Below are 634 nucleotides of genomic sequence, written 5' to 3'. Positions count from 1 at the left end.
CTCTCCAGCCTTGATGCAGCCTTGAAGCTTAAATAAATCATGCCCAGTATCTACATTTATTAAGACTATTGAAAAAGAGAATAAAAAAACAATACTTTCCAGCATCAAAGCAGTGCACACAGCGAAAGACAAGTAGATACACGTCCCCTAAAAGTGTCAGATTGACCCCATTCTACTGAGAAATGTTTCATCTCAGATATAACAATCCCAATGCTTCAATTTGAGTTCATTTCATTAACTGATTTAATGGAATTGCTTAACATAATTTAATTGATTTGAAGCTAACTCAGTAAAGCTTTGCTATTTAAAGGATGAAGAAATTAATTAGGGCAGAATTAAAATAAATACATTTATAGCTAGCTCAAGTACACACAAATAAATACTTGCGTCTATGCATGTTATGATACTTTGGCTCATTACACAAATTCCAGTCCACATATGCACGTAGAAGACCTTTATTCTTCAATGCACTGTTGCATGTACTTATTGCAATGTACTTTACATTTATAAAACCATAGTAAGGGTAGACCATTGACAATACAGCAGGCTCCATGAGCTAATAACCAAAACACATAAGGTTTTAGGGCTAGACCAAATTATTTTATCACAGGGTAGTAAAAATAAAGGTGGTCCG

Source organism: Pyxicephalus adspersus, chromosome 6 (genome assembly GCF_032062135.1).
Source record: "Pyxicephalus adspersus chromosome 6, UCB_Pads_2.0, whole genome shotgun sequence".
NCBI classification, from domain to species: Eukaryota; Metazoa; Chordata; class Amphibia; order Anura; family Pyxicephalidae; genus Pyxicephalus; species Pyxicephalus adspersus.
This window is presented reverse-complemented; position numbering follows the sequence as displayed.